The 21,930-nt window shown below is 36.2% G+C and overlaps 1 protein-coding gene across 3 annotated transcripts in view; it reads right to left on the reverse strand.

Moving 5' to 3' along the window:
* LOC126825376 (homeodomain-interacting protein kinase 2) overlaps positions 1-21,930 on the reverse strand; it is a 157,181-nt gene that overhangs the window by 114,819 nt on the left and 20,432 nt on the right. The window lies entirely within an intron of this gene.

Here is a 21,930-nt window from a genome sequence, read left to right on the forward strand (position 1 = left end):
GCTTCATCGTCTTGTGACCTTAAAGTGTACATAAGTAACATAAGATGGTCCGGGAAACTTTGAGATACGTGTAGCCAATGGTTACTATATCCACTTTACGGCGAGTTCACGCCAATCTGGTTGAAATTAATTCAGTTATCTTCACTCAAAGTCGTAAAAATAGACCTTCCGTAAAAATGGCTTTGCCAATTATTGAAAACACTCTTAATCCCCTCAGACGCCAGCGACGTCACAGTGACCGAATGCATATTCGGAATGTTTATTCCTTAATTACCTATATACAGCCGGCGTGTGTATTCTTTAACGCCTGAAGGATTCCTTAATCAACCTAATTAAAGGAATAATTTGTTTTGTAATTCATTTTAATTGAAGATCCAATATAGAGTGCCTACAACTTTTAAACTTTGAAGTCTTGATTAATTTTTTACAATATGTAACTTATTGGACGAACACTTTTAATATGTAAATAATATACGGGTCCAGCTATGTGGTTTTTACTGCGAGCACTTCGCTTTTCCACATAAAGTGTAGTGTTGTTACTATCTGTCATTAATTAATCAATCCGACTATAAAAGTTATACAGGCATGGGTCATAAATTAATTTCAAGTTGGTGTTAGCAGTGAGCTGCAGTGAGTGTTAGTGGGATTAAGAATTGACAGTTTAATCACTCACCAAACGGCACCAGGAACTCCACGAATGATCCCGTGCAATTTTCGCGGCGAAGTTTAACCTCATTTACTACACCCGTATGAACTAATGCAATGGTAGAATCATAGACACACACATTAATTGTATAAAATAATTAAGTTTTACTAGTAAGTTTTTTTAAAATAACTATATACCCAATAATTATTGCTCACCGGTGTTTTTGTAATCAAGTAGCCTCGTATTATTTGTTGACTGGCGTTTAAACATTTAATTGATGGATGGATTAACGTTTTTGATACGATTAGATTATAATGTCTAACATCGGTTATCTTCTTTATAATAAAAGTATTTTACAATTGCATCTCCTATTTTAACTTTCATTATGACAAAGTGAGAAGATGACCCGTCCTCTCTTCCCACGACAACGATTTTAAAACCATTTTTAAAACCGTGTTTTAAAGTAATTTTTAGATATACAAGAACTTTTAATTATTTTAAATCTGTTTTAAAGTGACGTTTAGATATACAAGAACTTTTTATTATTTAGTGTTTTTACCTAACTTCTATTTTTTATTTAAGTAAATAACTTAATTAAATCAACCTGTCCATAATATCATGCATTATGTATTGTACGTTAAATATGTAATAAACAACAACAGCAACAGCATTGACAGTTTAATCACTCACCAAACGGCACCAGGAACTCCACGAATGATCCCGTGCAATTTTCGCGAAGTTTAACCTCATTTACTACACCCGTAGTACATGGAACGGTACATGATAATAAGATACCAAGCGTTGATTGGCAGAGAAATGAGTGCGATCTATTGTACATGTTATGCATAGTCATCGGAAAATTCCATATTCACTGTAGTTGTTCTTTATGTATAGAAATGGTTATTATTATTATCTAATAATGAATATATCAACAAATGACTGGCACCATTTATATTTCTGTACTTAAGTTTGGGATATCAAGTATTACGGGGTTATTTAAATTACTGGTAAATGCGCTAATTTCTTGAGTCATCTTCATTTGACACGTGGCCTATTTAAACAAAGGCAGCGTAAATTGATCTACGGCATGATACAGCATTTTAAATTCACTCTAAAATATTCCAATCACAAATGTCTAATCTATACACATGAAAGACGATAATTCGGTGATTATGATTAGGCCAGTCACGTGGTAATTGGACCTTTAATAGACATTTGTCCAGTTGCCGTGTGTATTGATAGTGCTATATTGTACAGACCGTGAGATATTGTATAGATAATGTATATACTATGTGTAGTGCCTGTGACGTCACCAGCCAATCAACCGGATTAAGGTCGTAATGTACTTAAACGTTAACAGCGGACTTAATTTTAATCAGATTGGTGTAAACTTGCCGTAAAGTTGATATAGTAACCATGGGCTATACATACATGCAATTTAGATTTTTGATCTTACATGGTCTTTAAACACTGTGTATAAATTTAAAGTCAATCGGATATTAACTTTAGCCTCTAGAGTATCCACAAGATTTTTTGAAGTGATCAAGGGCCATAACTCTGGCAGTAATTATCGGAAATCAATAGGCTTCTTCGTCTCATGACCTTAAACACTGTGAATAAATTTAAAGTCAATCGGATATTAACTTTAGCCTCTAGAGCGTCCACAAGATTTTTCAAAGTGATCAAGGGTCATAACTCGGACAGTAATTATCAGAAATTGCTGAAAATCAATAGGATTCTTCGTCTCATGACCTTAAACATTGTGTATCAAGTTAAAGTCAATCGGATATTAACTTTGACCTCTAGAGCATCCACAAGATTTTTTGAAGTGATCAAGGGCCATAACTCTGGCAGTAATTTTCGAAAATCGCTGAAAATCAATAGGCTTCTTCGTCTCATGACCTTAAACACTGTGTATAAATTTAAAGTCAATCGGATATTAACTTTGACCTCTAGAGCATCCACAAGATTTTTTGAAGTGATCAAGGGTCAAAACTCTGGCAGTAATTATCGAAAATCGCTGAAAATTAATAGGCTTGTTCGTCTCATGACCTTAAACACTGTGTATAAATTTAATGTCAATCGGATATTAACTTTAGCCTATAGAGTGTGGACACCGGACCAACTGCCGGACGGATGGGAGCGACAACAATATACGACCACATTTCAATGTGGGCGTATAAAAATACAATGCATGCATGCATCCAAGAGTAGTTGTCAAAAAAAAAAAGATTCTGTTTTAATAGTTATAGAAAATACATGTAAATCTATAGGTGTTAAATCCACAAATACACACTGCACAGAACCATCAATCATTCATAAAATAAATAATTTCCATGACAATGTGTAGAACATACAGAGACCATGATTATCATACTGTGAGTACAGTGGACGCTGTCACATCCGACATCTGAATAGTGAATTATACTACGGCATTCTGTGAAATCCGTCATCATTTTCATGTCCCAATTTATTCCCTTATTACTTTTGAGTAGTCCGGATTCTGAATATTCTGAATTACGACATCAGCGGTCCCGTCACACAATTTGCATTGAATTAACATTGGATAATCCTGCCTTCAAACAGTTGTCCTATCAGCACGTGGGCGCTGTATCATAAGGTCTGTCATTGAGTCAACTGGCGTGATTTCAATTCCCCTGTTGTACGTGACAAGGAGTAGGGTCGCCTGTTTCCTCCCACCCTTACGTGCAAACAAATTATTGAAATAAAATTGAATGTGTTAGTCCCAAAATGACCTTGTTTGTGTGGAGTGGATGTTACACCCCATTTCTCTCTCTCTCTGTAAGAGAGTGCTTGGTATTTGATTTGAGTTTCTCACGTCAAATAGACACTCAGCAAACCTCGGCAGATTCCGATACTCTACATCCAGTACTTCCGGTATAATACTTCTGGCATTGAGTATTCAGACATGCTGTCTAATCCGGCATATTTTATCGATCCCGTACGATGTTAAACGTTACAACTTGCACTGCATAATTTACTGTATATAGTCTGTTGGTAGGTATCTGTTTACATACATGTATATTTTATACAGTGTAGATAAATCAATATGCTTACTTTCACTTGCATAATATCCATACTGTTTGTTCATCCACATACATAGGTAACATACAAACTATCAATCTGTAGCACTCTCAAATTCATGTATATGCATATTTTTAAAAATACTCTTCAAATTATAAACTGTATATTGATGGACATTTGTTTATAGTACAATTGGAGTAAATAGAAAATTATGAACTCTGGTAAAATCCTGCTTATATTTCAAGCGTTAAAACTAAACACTAAAATAATCCACATAAAAACAGTAGAGAAGACACCAATAACACCAGTTAGAAATGTATGACTAGAGCTTTCTATACATATGTTTTACTGTGTTCAACATACTTCTGGTTTCATTTTCTTCATTCCTCCTCTCACAAGTTCAAGATATGAATCAAGGACGAAAGGAAAAAAAGCAGATATGTTTTCCACTCTAATGTATTCTGTAGACAACCTTCATTAATTTTCAATCAAATTTCAGAATTAATCAGAATACATATACCTGTTGATGTTTTGTGTATTATTTTTCTTAGTAAGTTTCGGTTTGTAATAGACATTGGTTAACCTATAGATCCTGTTTACTAGTACTACACAATTTCTAGGCCTATCACAAGATGCCAATGATTTGTGAGCCAATATTGCAATAATTTTCAAAGAAAAAAGTCTACACTAATTAAAAGACAAAAATAACTACGATCATGCTTTCATCATGTGTAGGTAGATGTCAATGAAGCTGATAAAATGAATTGGTATCCAAGTCACAAGGAAGAAAACATCAATAAAATAATTCATAGTAATTTACTGCTTGCCATAATTAGAACATAAAATAGGCATTCATCACTGACATATCAGGCTATATTTCCCCATCGAAATAAATAAAAGAAACATGACAAATCTATGACTGGTATTGTATTTCTCATCTCTGCTTACCTTAAGCAGGACCTAATCAACACCAACACCAAGTTTGAACATTCTAGCTCGATTAGAAGGAGAGTTATTGTGTCCCAAAAAGTGTGACGGACAGACAGACGGACGAACTGACGGATAAAAACGGACGGACGAACCCATTTAATAGTCCCCTGCTTTCTTTGAAAGGCGGGGAACAATTAAGTGAGAGCTATGAAACTCCGAGTATAGATTCATTTTTTCATTACCATGACTAAGTTTGATGAGAATTTCCTGCTTTGGCTAAGGCCGCGGTAAATTAATTGTATGTTTCTCATGACCTGTGTTTGTGAAATATATACTACATGAGGTTATTATTAATTATTAATCATTGAGATGGAATTTAAAATTTTTGAGTTTAATGCTGTTTCTATTTCAGCAATAAACTAATGTCGGTTACTTGGTCATTAAAAACCAAACTGTAACTGGCGTTCGCGATTTATTAACATTTAATAAAATTGTTATAGATTAAAATATATGTTGCACAATAGCCAGGCATCGGAGGGAGGGAGGAATGGGGCTTAACATCCACTTGACACAAACTAGGTCATTTCGGGACTAACACATGGTTCAATTTTATTTCAATAATTCGCTTGCGTGTTGGGGTCTTTAGCAGTGGGAGGAAACCGGAGGACCCGGAGAAAACCCACGAGTTTGGACAGGCGACCCTACTCCTTGTCATGTACAACCGGGGATTCGAAACCCCGCCAGTTGACTCAATAACAGGCCGTATGATACAGCGCAGCGTGCACGTGCTACCCATACGGCCACCCAACCCCCCGTCGGGCATCGGAAGACTTGATCATAATACATGTACATGTACTCTAAATTATTAGTGATAGGCTTCTAAGTTAACCCTTTGTTAATTCATTCATTCTTGGTAGTTCATTTCTTTCCCCTACTTTGACAGGTTATGAAATGACCGGTTCCAATCAGGTTGATGATTTGTTCATAAATATTTAAAAGCATACCATTGGATTTTTGAATACAACATAAGTTAGATTATTTAACATGTCAGTCCAAAGAATTTATTACACACGTACGTGTTCGTTTCTCTAACCGTAAAGGAAGATAGTACCAATAACCCGTATGTTAAATTGTTTTCAACTTTGACCTCATCGGCAAATGGCATCGTGATAAATAAATACTTTTATAATTTTATCTATCTTCATCAAAGTATCTTTGTATCCTTTCAAGACTGTGTTTATAGAGTGTCATGGTTAATAAAGTACCGTGAAGTAGTGTCAATTAGTCGGTAGGCTTACCTCATGATCGAGACTATCTCATGGCAGCCGTTTTGGAACCGTTGGTCACAGAATGCTAGTCACGTAGGTCACAGAGTGCTAGTCACGTAAATAAAATATTTTAAGACTAATTTAAAGACATTTATATCTTTCCGTGAATTTCATTACAATTGACAAGTGCCTTATGAAGTATGTATGTCGTCTTTGGTGAAAGAAAATGCTACAGAATGACAGATATGATTCAGCATTTTTAACTTCTGGTTTCAAGTATGGACTTTGTATATTTTTTCACCATACTAGACTTTACTTATCACCTACACATGGCTTGAAATGTTCGCCTGTCTACATGTCGCCGACAGGCGATTAGTTCGTCTGACAGGTAGCAAATATAACTACCTGTAGCTTGCGACAGGTGGACTAAATTTTACTTGATGTTCAGTAAATTGACCACAATACTCACGTCCACGTCACGTACATTTAATTATTTGTTTCTAAATGCAAGAATTAAGCACGGAAATACCGTGAAAAGCCGCCATTTGCACTGTTTACATTTCGCTCTGTCGTAGGCTACAGTTACTCACACAGTTTGGAAGTAGACAATTTTACATCAATGAATTTCACACCATCTACGCTTGCTTGACACTAGTTTATAGCATTATGGAGTATTATATCTATATAAATTAAAACGCACCCCCAAGTCACCTGAAATAATTCTACCGTAACGACACCACAGTAAATATAGTAGTGGTTGGAATGGAAATGCACACGGCTCGTTACTTGGTGTATTTAATCATTTAAAAAGTTTTAAACAATTTCCATAAATAAAGGCTATGAATAATTTATAAGACAATTTGACAAAATCAAAAAATCAGGTCGGAAAAATATTTCATATATAAATATAATTTGCAGCGTAAATATTGTCTGGATATGTGAGAAGGGAATCCCAGGTGGCGTTATCTGTCCTTCGCACGCGGTAGATGTAAATACAGTGCCATGCACAGGTGTGATTTGTGTTTTGATATTCAATTTATTACGGATATTTTAAAATCTGAATTCTACAACTCAACGGTGAAGTATTCGATTTAGTACGGAAGTGTGGTACCATGATACTTTGCGGAATTCACGTGGATACGGATGATAGAATTGTACGAATCTTCGAGTCGCTGAACCAAAGCAGATTCGCCGACTTTCAAGAACTTTTAGGCAATCCGATGTCGAAGAAATAAAAAGGTATCTTATTACGATATTTATATAGAGCAATGTACGTCAAAGACCTAACCACGTGCGTGTGTACCTACATGTATGGATATGTGTGATGTGATTAGTCTTTGAGTTTGATAATTGAGAGTGACGGGTTATTTACTGAAGCGACAGGTATGAATAAAAGCTACCTGTCGCTTGCGACAGGTAGCTTTTTTTAAAACATTTCGAGGCCTGCCTACAGTGCCATGTTTATCGATAAATAGTCGATTTTAATGCGTCAATTCATTGTTAATATTTGAAGGCAAACAAATATAGTTTTACAAATTTTACAGGACGAATTCGTGACCTCCCTAAATTTGACCAAATAATTATGGAAGTGCAGAATTATTACGGAAGAAAATGGACATGCGGGCGGGTCATGAGAAACAAACAATTAATTAACCGCGGCCTAAGGAGTGGTAAGCGATTTAATTGGTCAAGACTTGGGAACATAACAACTCTGCTTTTAATTGAGGTAGAATGTTTAAAATGAGTTCAGTGATTAACATTTCCCGCTAAAGCTCCGCAGAGTTAAGCAATTTCTTTGCTTCAATCTGTTAGAGAGTGGTGAAACTAAGCGTATAGTTGATAATAAGTTTGATTGCTCGATACTTTTGGAAAAGATAAACGTGCATTTAATTAATATGTGTCATATATTTTTTTCAGGATTTCAGTGGGGGAGATCAGCCTCAATGTTGGCTTGTTAAAAATTATTTCTGATAAGTAATAACAAATGAAACTAGAACTGCGATGCAGTAATGACGGGTTTCACCGGTGCCCCATTACCCTTGAACATATGTGATTTCCGGTACCGATGAAACCATTAAACATGTTTCCATATAAGCATTGCACACATCAAGTAAAATGTACGCAGAATTAACCAAATCCAGCAATATCAATTCATGGTTGTATACATTTGTGATAATGAAAATGTTAAATTAGTTTTATGAAATCAGAAATGGCATAAGGTATCACACTGTTTTGAAAATTTTATGTAAATCAAATAATTATTTCATAGACCAAAAACCTTGAACAGTGACTTGTAGAAAATAGTCTATTTCTCTGCAACGGTGATAATGAAAATCTTAAATTGCTTGAATGAAATCGTAAATGGCATTATGTATCACACGGTGAAAATTTAATGAAAATTGAATAATAATTGACACTTTTATGGACCAAAAACCTTGAAAAGTTACCTGTTAAAAATCGTCTATTTCTCAGCAGCTGAACAAGGTAGAAACCATTTTGTGATATCTATATGATCGTATGGGTTCATTCTATTAGTTGATTTGAATCAAATATCAAAATTTTAAACAAATACAGTTTTTGCCCAAATTACATCATTTCTGGTGATATTGAAAATGTTAGATTGGTTTGACCTAGTTAAAATTGACATTACGCATCAAATAATAATAATTGACTCTTTTACCGGCAAACTAGCGTAAATAGTGACTCATGAAAAATTGCCCATTTCTCGGCAACTGCTCATATTACAAACTAATTTTCACATACATTCTCTTCGTATGGATTATTGCTACAAGTTTATGAAAGTTGCGAAGAAACATTTTAAAATATGAAAAGTCTGAACGGGTTGTGAGTAGCTCATTTTTTTCACCTTTAAATCGAAATGACACGAAAACGAAATTGAAATTAAAAAAACTAAGCCCGATGTTTTCTGCGTGTTTACAGGGCACACCCTTTTCAGTCATACCAGATTTGAAAAAAATAATATTTGCTTTCAAAAAGTGGTACCGAACTGTCAAAATTGTAGTTTTTGCTAAATTTAAGTCACTTCCTTTGCCGAAAGGCAACTTTACCGGTAACAAGAAAAATTACATTTTGGACCACGGAGCATATGAACTTTGTTTTATACAAATCAAACAATAAATAATTAACCCAGCACTGAAAAACTATATTAGCCAATCGGGGCCAAAGAAAAATACGGTGACAAAAAGTGTTGCCATTTTTGGTCAAATCAGATGACTCTTGAACCCTGGCTAAAATACCACATAAGAATATTCATTAATAAAAAAGTTTTTCGTAAAAATTTAAATTTTCAAAATTTGGCGCCTAATAAATATCTCTGAAGATTCGTCGAAAAAATAAAAAATCTAAAGAACTGTAGCTATGTGCCTTGTCTTCGGCTATGTCAAAATGTTTCAAATATTACAAATAAATTCCCATTAGATGTTTTATTTTTAATTATAGTTTTAGCAATGGCAGGAGAATGTCATATGATTGCCACTGTTGAGAGACAGGTCAGGAAGCTAACGCTTATCGCTTTGATGTATCATTCATTACCATTCTGACATCTATTATATTTATAGGAATACAGGTGCTGATTAATTTAGGGAATTATATTATATCATAATCAACACTTAAGATATGATCATCTCGACTTTGTTAAGTTACAATTTCATATTTTCTAATAAAGTCAAAACATAATTATTTCTATGTCTTTTGCTCAATAGGATGTCAACTCACTATTATACGATCATAGGTGTCATTCTCACACTTAAAACTCATTTACACCGGAAATAATAACACAATTACCTCCCTTGTTTTCTATTCTCCACCATGGAGTAGCTACACAGAGTAAAAATACACAGAGTGGCGACTCGCATTACGGCCAATAGAAACAAATGCATCTTGGGAATTGTCTGTAATAAACACACACTGACAGTTCGCTCAACGACGTTACAATATCTATATCGATGAACTAAATCTCTTTAATTTCGTAGTTTTATAGTATTTTCGGTAAGAAAACATAGGGAATTATATTATATCGTAATCGCGATAATTTCATATTTTCTAAGAAAGCCAAAAATCGCATATTTTTACTTTTTCAGTAATGAAACATGTATAATACACTAAAATCTGATTAAGAGTAACAACTGTATAAGTAATTATCAGAAAATCATTAGAATTTGTTTGGTTTTTATAAATTTCTGCCCCATGCTAACGTGTAGTATACGAAATATTTAATATCATGGATTTAGCTGTTCAAGTTATCAAAATTCACTGCAGATAAACAAAACTGACACAGTTATATGGGACAACAATCACTGGTTTATGATACACAAGCTTGATAACGAAAAGAGAATACTTATCGAAACGTTGTGCTTGTGTATGATAAACCAGTGATTGTTGTCCCATATAACTGTGTCAGTTTTGTTATGTTTCCAATTGCTAAATGCCACTAAAGGATCATTGCAGATAGGTTGCCAGGCAACAAAACATAAGCCCACAGCAGCTAAATCGACCGGCAAGTCGACAAGGGTTGTCGCATATTTATTCTTTTGTAGGTAATTAGGGACATTTATTAGACAATTTCATACAGATGACATTATAATTTTCATCGTTCGAGGGTTCACAAGGTTCTAAAAACTAAAACAGGGGCTGTAACTCTGGAAGTAATCTACAGAAATTGTTGAAATTCGACAGGCTTTTTCGTTTTACTAAATCAAATAATGCATATAAATTTCATACAGATCGGATAACTTTTTTCGTTCGAACGTTCACAATGTTCAACAAAGTAAATCAAGGGCCATAACTCTAGAAATAATTGACGGAAATTGCTGACATTCAATAGACTTCTTCATATCACTAATTTAAATGATGCATATGAATTTCATACAGATTGGGTGATAACTTTTGACGTTCAAGTGTTCACAAGATTCAACAAGCCAACAGTGAGGCTGATGTCCCCCGCCGAAATCCCCAAATAAATAGATGACACATATTAATTAATCGCACATCTATTTTTTTCCAAAGTATCAAGCAATCAAACTGATTATCAACTATAAACTAAGTTTCATCACTCTCTATCAGATAGAATCAAAGTTATCTTGTCCCAAAGCAGGAAATTGCTTATCTCTGCTTAGCTTTAGCTCAATATGTTAATCATTGAACTCAGTCAAGACGAACATCTACATCAAGTTTAAACATTCTACCTCAATTAGAAGAAGAGTTTGACCAATCAACATGCTTATTGTTCGTTGGCCTAAGCAAAAAATTCTCATCATCGAACTTAGTCAAGGTATTGATGTAATGAACTATACACCAAGTTTCATCACTCTCACTTAATTAGAACTAAAGTTATCGTGTTCCACTTCCAAAGCATCAACGAATCAAATTGCTTATCTCTGCTTACCCTAAGCAGAAAATGATCATCTTCGCACTCCATCAAGGCATTGACCTCATTAACCCCTACACCAAGGTTAAACATTCTAGCTCAATTAGAAGGAGGGTTATTGTGTTCCAAAGTCTTGGCCAATCAAATTGCTTATCGCTCTGCTTACCCTGAGCAGAAAATGCTCATCATCGAACTAAGTCAAGGTATTGATGTAATGAAACTATACACCAAGTTTCATCACTCTCACTTAATTGGAACTAAAGTTATCGTGTCCCAAAGCATCAACCAATCAAATTGCTTATATTTGCTTACCCTAAGCCGAAAATGCTTATCTTCGCACTCCATCAAGGCATTGACCTAATAAACACCTACACCAAGTTTGAACATTCTAGCTCAATTAGAAGGAGGGTTATTGTGTTCCAAAGACTCGGCCAATCAAATTGCTTATCGCTCTGCTTACCCTGAGCAAAAAATGCTCATCATCGAACTTAGTCAAGGTATTGATGTAATGAAACTATACACCAAGTTTCATCACTCTCACTTAATTTAAAATAAAGTTATTGTGTCCCAAACAAAGCATCAACCAATCAAATTGCTTATCTTTGCTTATCCTAAGCAGAAAATGCTTATCTTCACACTCCATCAAGGCATTGACCTAATAAACACCAACACCAAGTTTGAACATTCTAGCTCAATTAGAAGGAGGGTTATTGTGTTCCAAAGTCTCGGCCAATCAAATTGCTTATCGCTCTGCTTACCCTGAGCAGAAAATGCTCATTATCGAACTTAGTCAAGGTATTACTGTAATGAAACTATACACCAAGTTTCATCAATCTCACTTAATTAGAACAAAAGTTATCGTGTCCCAAAGCATCAACCAATCAAATTGCTTATCTCTGCTTACCCTAAGCGGAAAATGCTCATCTTCGAACTCCATCAAGGCATTGACCTAATCAACACATACACCAAGTTTGAACATTCTAGCTCAATTAGGAAGAGAGTTATCGTGCCCCAAAGTATCAACCAATCAAATTGCTTATCTCTGCTTACCCTAAGCGGAAAATGCTCATCTTCGAACTCCATCAAGGCATTGACCTAATAAACACATACACCAAGTTTGAACATTCTAGCTCAATTAAAAGTTATCGTGTCCCAAAGCATCAACCAATCAAATTGCTTATCTCTGCTTACCCTAAGCGGAAAATGCTCATCTTCGAACTCCATCAAGGCATTGACCTAATCAACACATACACCAAGTTTGAACATTCTAGCCCAATTAGGAAGAGAGTTATCGTGTCCCAAGAGATCAACCAATAAAATTGCTTATCTCTGCTTACCCTAAGCGGAAAATGCTCATCTTCAAACTCCGTCAATGCATTGACCTAATAAACACATACACCAAGTTTGAACATTCTAGCTCAATTAGGAAGAGAGTTATTGTGTCCCAAAAAGTGTGACGGACAGACAGACGGACAGACAGACAGACAGACAGACGGACGAACCCATTTTAATAGTCCCCTGCTTTCTTCGAAAGGCGGGGGACAACAAAGTGAAACAAGGGCCATGACTCTAGATGTAATTAACGGAAATTGCTGAAATTCAATAGTATAGGCTTCTTTGTTTACTAGGGGGGTTGGATGGCTGAATGGTTAGCGTGCGCGCGCTGTATCATTAAGTCTGTCATTGAGTCGACTGGTGTGGTTTCGAATCCCCGGTTGTACGTGACAAGGAGTAGGGTCGCCTGTCCAACCTTGTGGGTTTTCTCCGGGTCCTCCCACTGCTAAAGACCCCTACGCGCAAGCGAATTATTGAAATAAAATTAAACCATATGTTAGTCCCGAAATGACCTAGTTTGTGTCGAGAGGACGTTAAACCTATTTCTCTCTCTCTCTCTTTGTTTACTAATTTAAATGATACATATAAATTTCATACAGATTGGTTCATAACTTTTTACGCTAACTAATTTAAACGATACATATAATTGTCATACAGATCGAATAATAATAGTATGTACAATATTATAACAAAGTATATAAGTTGAGAGTGGAAATTTAAATTATATATCTACTATAATGTCATCAAAAATAGTAATTTGTTATTACAGTTAATTATATTAAACATCATTTACGTTATAATCATTTAGGCTTTCTATATCCTTTTTAATTAAATTATTTTTATTTTTTAACCATTCTGATCGACGCTTATCGGCATATGACAAATATTTATCTAGTTTATACAAGTCTTTTATATACTATTCAAAAAAAGTAGGGGATATTTGATTTTGGGGGCATAATACTAAAATATGCAAATGACTACGAAAAAAGTCACTATAGAACCTAACAGAAGAAACATTTCCAGTTACATGTGACGCCCAAACGCACCAATAGCTACCCCATGGAATGCAGGTGATGCTTGGGATCATCATGGGGGTCCAACCCAAGATTTGCACGACTCTGACTTTGAATGTTACAGTCATTGTGGCATTGAATTCCAGGGTGGAAACATCAGTTTAATTGTTTTAGTGACCAGAAAACAAATTTTGATATGCGTCGGCTTACCCAAATTGAAAGGTTACGTGCCCTTGGCATGCTACAGATCGGCACAACACAGGCAGTTGTGGCGCGGACGATGAATGTTTCTCAGTCTGTCATAAGCAGGCTATGGTCCAGATACCGTGATACACAATCTGTACAGGACAGACCACGCTCAGGTCGACCAAGGGCGACAACTCAAGCCCAGAATCGATTTATCCGTACCTTGGCCTTGAGAAATCGTGTCATCACAGCAAATCAGATCAGCGCTCGTCTTCAAACAGACACTGGTGTGGGAGTGAGTGGCCAAACGATTCGGAATCGACTGCATAGGGGTCACCTTCGCGCCCGACGTCCTCGCTTGATCCCTTGTTTGAGAGATCATCACATTCAGGCAAGACGTCGTTGGTGTAGGGATCGTCAACACTGGGATAATCGACGCTGGAGCAATGTGATGTTTTCAGATGAGTCAAGGTTCACTGTTGATTTTTTGGACAGACGTAGGAGGGTGTGGCGTCGTCGAAACGAGCGCTTCCAAGACGTTAACGTCATCAGACATGATCGATTTGGGGGTGGTTCTGTTATGGTGTGGGGAGGCATCACTGTTGCTGGAAGAACGGCTTTACATGTTGTTGCAGGGCGTGTTACAGGCCAGTACTACCGGGACAACATCTTGGCAGTCCATGTTGTGCCGTTCGCACGACGTCATGGCCGCCGTTTCATCTTCCAGGATGACAACGCAAGATGTCACAGGGCCAGGATCGTTACAGGTTACCTCCAACAACAGAACATCACCACATTACCTTGGCCAGCACTGAGTCCCGACCTCTCCCCCATCGAGCATGTCTGGGACATGCTTGGACAGAGGTTACGTCAACGTCAACAACGTCCTGCCAATGTCCAAGAACTTGCTGCTGCTTTGCAACAGGAATGGGACAATCTGGACCAAAATGACCTTAGACGTCTCATTAGGAGTATGCCACGTCGGATCAATGCTTGTTTGGCAAACAGAGGAGGATTTACCCGTTACTGACTTGGTTGTGATGCTGTGGTAACTTTGCTGTTTAACCCCAGGTATCATTTTACCCTTATAATGGTCAAACTGTGCCATACTTAGTCGAACGATCATTTGGAATAAATCGATGAATGTGAAATTCATTTCATTATGTCAATTTGTTTCTTGGTCAGTTTCATTAGGTGACTTTAATAACACTTAAAAATCAAATATCCCCTACTTTTTTTGAATAGTATATTACAGGACCTTAGTAACTGAAAGAATTTAAAAACGTTAGGTCTAGTGTAATAATACGGCTTGATAAACTTAATGCGTATATCCTCAAATGACAGCAATTTTAATACCCTCTAACATCGTGTGCAGTCCAATTGATTAGAGATACATTTTCGTCAAAAGAGTATTGTGGTTCTAATTTCCCCGAGTAAAAAAGTACAGGGGTAAAAAGATGTGGTCACTCAAATTGTATCATAAAATGAATGAAAAGCGATTTGTAAATGACGATCCGTTATCGTCGTACGGCGGATTTGACTTCATTACTCTGAAATAGACCGTAAAAATGAAATGCGAAAAAATATCGCAATATACAGTACAAATAAATTTTGTTGGTAACCATCTAAATGGAATAACAGACAGATTGAGAAGTGTCATCTAACTATCTTTGTGTATTGATAATAATAGTCGTGTCGTTAACATCAGTCATTAATTAATCAATCCGACTAAACTTAAACAGACTTGGGGGTCATTAATTAATTTACATCTCGGTGTTAGCAGTGATTATTAGTGGGATTAAGAATGCTGATTAGGTAATTATCTTTTTTACGCCGGCCAGATCAAAGGCATCACTCTACGTGGAACGTGTGCGTAGTACCTACAAATGAACTAATGGTAGAATCGTACACACACATATTTATTGTATAAAATAATTAAATTTTACTCATCAGTTGTTTATAATTATTATTTAATTTTTGTGTTTGTGTAATCAAGTAGCATCGCATTATTTGTTGACTGGCGTTTAAACAACATTTAATTGATAAAAGCATTTTACAATTGCATTGACAGTTTAATCACTCACCAAACGGCATCAGGAACTCTGCGTATTTAGGGTTGGATGACCGAATGGTTAGCACGTGCGCACTGTATCATAAAGCCTGTCATTGAGTCAACTGGCATGGTTTCGAATCCCCGGTTGTACGTGACAAGGAGTAGGGTCGCCTGTCCAACCTCGTGGGTTTTCTCCGGGTCCTCCAGTTTCCCCCCACTGCTAAAGACCCCTACGCGCAAGTGAATTATTGAAATAAAATTAAACCATATGTTAGTCCCGAAATGACCTAGTTTGTGTCGAGTGGACGTTAAACCCCATTTTTCTCTCTCTCTCTCCGCATATTTAATATGCATGTCCATGAATCCCATAGAATTTTCGCGCCAAAGTTTAACCTCAGTAACTACGCCCTTAGTGCATGGAACCGTACTTGGCAATAAGATTCCCAACGTTGATTGGCTGAGAAATGAGGGCGATCTATGCATGCTCATCGGAAAATTCCATATTCGCTGTGAATTTCAAATTGAGTTACGATACAAGTTGTTCTTTGTGTATAGAAATGGTTATTATTATTATGTATAGCTAATAATGAATATATCGACAATTGACTGGCATCATTTGTATTTCTGTACTTAAGTTTGGGATATCCGCAAGTATTACGGGGTTATCCATATTACCGGTAAATGCACTAATTGCTTGAGTCATCTTCATTTGACACGTGGCCTATTTAAACAAAGGCAGCTTAAATTGATCTACGGCATGATACGGCATTTTAAATTCACTCTAAAATATTCCAATCACAAATGTCTAATCTATACCAATGAAAGACGATAATTCGGTGATTATGATTAGGCCAGTCACGTGGTAATTGGACCGTCAATAGACGCTTGTCCAGTTGCCGTGTGTATTGATAGTGCTATATTGTACAGACAGTGAGATATTGTATAGATAATGTATGTGTAGTGCCTGTGACGTCACCAGCCAATCAACCGGATTAAGGTCGTAATTGAAAAATCGAAAAGCGTTTTGGGAGAGAGAGAGAGAGAAATGGGGTTTAACGTCCACTCGACACAAACTAGGTCATTTCGGGACTAACATATGGTTTAATTTTATTTACATAATTCACTTGCGCGTAGGGGTCTTTAGCAGTGAGAGGAAACCGGAGGACCCGGAGAAAACCCACGAGGTTGGACAGGCGACCCTACTCCTTGCCACGTACAACCGGGGATTCGAAACCACGCCAGTCGACTCAATGACAGACTGTATGATACAGCGTGCACACGCTAACCATTCAGCCATCCAACCCCCCGAAAAGCGTTTTGGCGTGTCGGATACTTAAACGTTAACAGCGGACTTAATCTTAATCAGATTGGTGTGAACTTGCCGTAAGTTGATATAGTAACCATGGGCTATACGTACATTAAATTTAGATTTTTGATCTTACGTGGTCTTTAATAAATTTCTTGTTATTTTAGATCTATAATAATGACCCAGCAATCTGTGAGCTATAACAAATGTTGTTGTTTTGAAAATGGAAACTGTGGACCCTACACACGACCAACTCCTCATATAGACCAAATGTTTGAAACCAAACAACTGACCGAAAGTACCCACACACATCTAGTCAACTTGAAGGTATTTACTATATGACTAGCTCATTTCGGCACTAACATATGGCACATGCACACTAATATATCAATAATACGCACACAAGCTCTGGATAAATTACAGAACTTGTGATTAAAGCGCACACACGAGACCACTCACTTGACTCCCCCCCCCCCCCCAACCCCGTATGAGCACAAATTTCGAATTAGCTTTGAGGAACAACCACCACCCAGACAGCGCCACTACTGCCTACTCTATTATCGAATTTCAACTGTCAAGGGATCGTTTAGGAGCATGCCAATGTTTTACGTCCCATCCAAATGACTAGACAGCTGTCCTTGTCAGGCCCTCCACAATGCATCAATGACAAGGGGGAACCATGTCGGAAGTCTGGATGAACTTTCTCGGCCAATGCATGGATCGAACACCCGACCTCCAGGATAGAGCGCCAGTGTCTTACCCACTTAGAGTAATAAAGATAGTATTTCACAGCCTATTAAGGCAACTGAGTGTGATTTAATGCATTGCAGAACATTAACTTGACAATTTAGTCGTTTTTTTACAGGTTTTGAAGGTGCATGAACTAACCAATGAATGGAATGAACGGAAACTCATTGAAAATCGTTTAACCAAAACAATTGAAGATACAGAACAAATTTGTGCATATCATCGCTACACGCTACGTATAGGCTGGAGACAAGGAAAACAATGTATGCATCCTGAACATATTATTCAAAAGGGTAAAAAAGCCGCTCCAGTACGAGCAGCACCTATATCCATGACCCTTCAATTGTCATCTTTTTATGGTGTACATGTACCGGTTGGTTCAGTTGTATGTGACTCCCATCGAAAGTAGCATTATGCAAATACACAGCAGCAAACATCAGAAACACAGTCTCAAGAGACATCTGAATCTAAGCTAACTGATGATGAAGATTTTGTACCAGAAGAAGTATTCGTTGATACAGATGAACTTGAAACTGGAAATAATATTTCTACATCTCTAGGAATGAGTCCAATTAAGTTTCAGTTTAAAAGAAAACTTGAAAATGTTGAGGAGTCAACTAAAAGGCAAATGAGGTGGAAATACAAACGCATGGAGGAGTCACTAAAAAGGAGATTTTCAGATTCGATTGCACCTGGCCAATCGAAGGAGTTTTTATCAATTTTAAACAATGAAACTAGTGAAGCAGCTGATGAAACTGAAAAACCTAAAGAAATAGCAAAGCTTGTGGATTTATATAAAAACAGTGACGCAATGGCTAGATGTGTTATTTTATCACTAATTGATCATACTAAGTACTCCAAGAACTTTTTATCAGAAGTATTTAGCTGCTCCAAGTACAGAATTGACCAAGCAAGAAAATGGAGAGCATCATACAAAGGGTTGATTCTTCCTCAAAAGCCACAATTTACAAGACAAAAACTTTCCATTCCAAAGTGTGAGCACTTCTTGGACTTTATTTTTTCAAGTGGATTGTTACAGGATGTGTCCTATGGCGTTTCAAAAATAAAATATGACAGTGGTGATGTCCAGACAGTTGCTCGTGCAATTGTAACCAGTAAATACAGCCACACTATTGCTTTGTACCATGAAATTTGCAAACAAATTTCTTATGAATCAATATCAGACTCAAGTTTAATGAGAATTTTAAATGCAATTAAACCTTCTCAAAGAAAATGCCTTGCTGGTTTATATGACACTGTCGCTGCAGGTATGAATGCATTTGCAACACTTGAACAGCTCGCTTCAAAATTTGGTAAAAAATCTTCCATAGAAAAACTGGAACGATCAAGAAGATACCTAAAAACTCGATATCAACTACATTGCAGTGAACTTGAAACAGATATTGCATCTCATTCAACAACATTTTCTCTTTCTGATCCACAAAATATTGAATTGCAGTCAGATACATACATGTCTGGCTCAATATGTTCCGAATGCAATGAGTTGTGCGAAGTTCTAGAGGAAATGAACCAGCTAGCAAAAGACCATTTACATGAAGATGTGCTGTATGATATAAAAATTTCCATCAACAATATATTGGATTACATGAAGCATTTAATGAGAGACTCTCAACAGAAGAAAGCAAAAATTGATGCATATTTGCAATTAGACAACAAAACTGCATTTTGGCTGAAGGATTATGCCCAGAAGGTGTTACCAGTTAAGTTTCATGAAGGACAGAAAGAATACTTCGGGAAGAAGGGGATGAGCATGCACATTGACGTATTTTTCTTAAAAGAAAACAATCGTCTGAAGAAACATGTGTATTTTACTGTCATATACCGCTGTGATCAAGGTATTTCATCTGTTATCTCTATTGCTGATGCTGTTCTCAACCAATTCCACAAAGATGAACCAAATGTAGTAAATCTTTTTGCAAAGTCAGATAACGCTAACTGTTATCATGGTAACTATTCAGCTGAGTCAATGTATGAACTCTGTAAAAGTAAAGATTTGAATCTGCTACGCTATGACTTTAATGAACCATGCTGCGGAAAAGACCAGTGTGACAGAGAAAGTGCATCAGCTAAAACTATATTGCGAAGTTATGTGGACGCCGGTAATGATCTTTTAACTGCCAAAGATGTGAGTAATGCAGTTCAGTATGGTTATGGTGTAAAAGATGGTATGGTTGCTGTAGCTAGAGTAGAAAATGTAGAGCTAACTGGTCCTAAAATTCAAAACATTTCTTACTACCATTCATACAAGTTTGAAGATGATGGTATGGTTTTATGGCGATACTATAACATTGGTCAAGGAGTTAAAATCCCATATAGTAAGCTTTCTGTGAAACCATCTATTGAGCTTATTGTTCCATTTAAAAAAACAGATGGAACACTTCAAAGAATGGCATCCAGAAAAGAAACGAAGAAAAGAGACAGCCGTGGATTAAATATGCTCCACTTTTGTCAGCAAACAGGCTGCAGTCAATCTTTCAAAACGTCTAATGAGTTAGATGAGCATTTATTATCTGGGCGGCATCAGGAAGCAGAGGAAGCTTCCTCTTTAGACAAAGTGAAAAAAATATTTGTTGAAAAAATGAAAGCCACTTCGCAGGTACACAATTCTTCCATCACTGCTGCCGTCAAGACAACTGACACACCAGCTAATAACCAATATACAAAATTGTTTCAAAATCAAGGACGGGCTTTGCTAGTAAGAAGCACATTTCGCTTTACAAACAAACAAACAAACAAAAAAAAGTACTTCATTAATATTTCATAAAAGGAGAAAAAACTGGGAAGAAGATGTCACCTGAGGAAGTACACGCTTTGCTACGGAAAGATCTTTCTGCCGATGAGTATGTTACAAGCCAACAAATACGATCTTTATTCTCAAGATGGAGTAAACTATTAAGTGAAGGAAAGCAGATTACACCAACAACGAGTGAAAATGAAACCATAGACGAGGATCAAACTGATGACACCGGAGAATGTGATTTTTATGAGAACAAGTTACGTCGCCTTGCTACAGAAGTGTCAGGCATGTGGCTAAAGGATGACTGGGTGGTGATTGTGTATGATAATGTATGGTACCCAGGAGTTGTCACTGAGGTAAAATGCTTAGTTTATACTACTGGGTAGTTAAAATCAAAATGAATAATGGTTTTATTATCAAAAAATGTTACTCAAAATGTTTCTGGCTTATTGTTAACTTTCTTAATCACAACTTATCTTAAAATCAACTGCTTCTTGGGTGTTTTTTTGTTTTGAAATCTTGAAATTTCATTGTTTGTCATTTTAAAAGATTATATCAAAATGAGGTTTTCTATTATCACATTTTAAAACTTTATTCTGGTTTTTTTTTTTTTTTTTTTTTTTTTTTTAGGTAACAGAGACTGGAACTATTGTTGATTGTATGCAGAATGTAGCCATTGGAAAAAACTGTTTTCGTTGGCCTACTATAAAAGATACAATGATTTATTCTGATGAAGAAGTATTGTGTACCATTTGCCCCCCTGTACCAATTAACCAAAGAGGAGATTATTGTCTGGAAACAACAGATTTTGTTGAAACAAATAAACTATTTTTGAAGAAGTGAATAATTAGGACCAAGGCAGTAATTTTGAAAGAAAGACCGTAGCATAAATTAAAAATGATTAAAACTTTTTTTTTTTTTAAATGCCAATGTTCATGTGATATTTAAGCTTGCATATTTTTATTTTGTAAAACCTCACAAATGATTAAAGACTTTTTTTTTGAATATCTAACTTTACAAGTATGTTAAATTGATTTTACAGAGTAACAAATATTATATCTCCAAATTTTGAAAGTGTAGAATACAAGTTTGGCTAATTTTTTAATGAAAGGTTATCTCAAGGTCACAAGGTCATGTGGGCCACAAGGTCAAACTCAAGGTCAAAGTAAAATATTTTTTGTAAAAAGACATGTTATAAAAGATTAGTTTTTAAAGGAGTAGGTCAATATCCCATAGGTTTCTACTTACTAAATTACA

The sequence above is a fragment of the Patella vulgata genome, chromosome 6 (assembly GCF_932274485.2).
Source record: "Patella vulgata chromosome 6, xgPatVulg1.2, whole genome shotgun sequence".
NCBI lineage: Eukaryota > Metazoa > Mollusca > Gastropoda > Patellidae > Patella > Patella vulgata.